The sequence below is a fragment of the Aotus nancymaae genome, unplaced genomic scaffold (genome assembly GCF_030222135.1).
Source record: "Aotus nancymaae isolate 86718 unplaced genomic scaffold, 86718_ANA_hifiasm-v0.15.2.pri h1tg000064l_1, whole genome shotgun sequence".
Taxonomy (NCBI): domain Eukaryota; kingdom Metazoa; phylum Chordata; class Mammalia; order Primates; family Aotidae; genus Aotus; species Aotus nancymaae.
In genome coordinates, this window is record NW_026988479.1 from 26,219,207 (window position 1) to 26,220,848 (window position 1,642).

Genomic DNA, 1,642 nt, shown 5'->3' on the forward strand with positions numbered 1-1,642 from the left:
CTTCTAGATCTCTCTGTTCCAACTACTAGGTACTAGTTTTTGCTAAAGAAGCACGTGGCAGCAGAGAATTCAACCTATGTTATCACAAGTGGAATGACCAATTTGGGTCCTATCAGCGCTGGCTGCCATCAGAAAGTGTTTTCTATACAAGTTACATGGTAGCCTGAGTTTCCTTATCTGATAGCTTACCTCCCATATCTGATTTTTGTATATTGCCCTATTCTGCATCCAAACCTTAGTTCCAGGGTTGGCTATCTGTCATCTGCAGATAATTTCATGTATGAGAAGCAGAAATCCTTGCATTCCTTTTTTTCCCAGAGGTTCTTTTGCAACCCAGTTTCTATTCACTCATGAGGTTTGTGATTGTTTCTGAAATTGCATGCCAAACTTATGCATATATATATGAATTTTATACAAGGAGGAGCCACAGCTTTTATTAAAATGTCAGTAAGCTGCATGAGTCCCCTGAAGTCATAAACCACTGCCTTACCTCCATTTCATTGCTCCATATTCTATAGTAAGTTTTCCATATGCTCCTCAAAGCCTTTACTTCTCCAGGTTCATGATATGGATCCCAAAAGAGCAAAGACTTTATTATTAGCTGATATCTTTCTATCTAATCATAGGATGTTCTTCCCTACCTCTCCCTCAGGGTACCACAGCTACCTCACATCTCCTCTGAGAGGTTGTTGTTTGGCATCTGACCAATGAATGATATGTTACAGAGGGGGGAATGCTGCTAACTCCAGCTGGAATGCCTGTTATTCAAGACATAGTATCAATCATCTAATAGAAGATGAAGTTGAAAATTGATATTCTCTGCAAATATTCATTACATTGTAGATTTATACTTTCATTGGTGTTATAGTTCACCATAAAAAGCTTTTTAAAGGTGGCATTTCTTCCTCTTTAAATTTGTCTCTAAAAATAAAATAAAGGTGACATTTCTACTAGAGTGAAACGAATCATCATTAATACTTTCCCCTTCAAATGAATTTTCTTTAGTTATAAAATCAATACATTCTTTTTTTAAAAAATGCAACAACACAGGTGAGCAAAAATAAAAGTATAAAATTATGGCTGGGCATGGTGGCTCACGCCTGTAATCCCAGCACTTCGGGAGGATGAAGTAGGTGGATCACTTGAGCCCAGGGGCTTGAGACCAGCCTGGACAGCATAGTGAGACCCTGTCTCTCTTTTAAAAAATATATAAATAAATAAAAGAAAAAGTGTAAAATTTTACTCATAATTCAACCCATTTGGTGGACATTCCTATGACAATATGCTGAATATTCTAAAATTATTTGACTGTATGCATGTAACTGATTTTAAAAAATAAAAAAGGAATCGTATTTTATATTCTATTTTTAACAGCTTTATTGAGGTATAATTGGTATGTAATAAACAACACATACTTGAAGTATCTAATTGATAAGTTTTGACATATGTACCCTCCTGTGAAACCATCTTCACAATCAAGATAGTGAACATGTTATCCATCACTTCCAAAAATTCCTCATGCCCCTTTGCAATACCTCCCTCTCACCCTCCTCATCCTCCACCAACCACTGAGCCTTTGTTACTACAGATTAGCTTTCATTTTCAAGGCTTTCCTATGAGTAGAATCATACGGTGCATATTC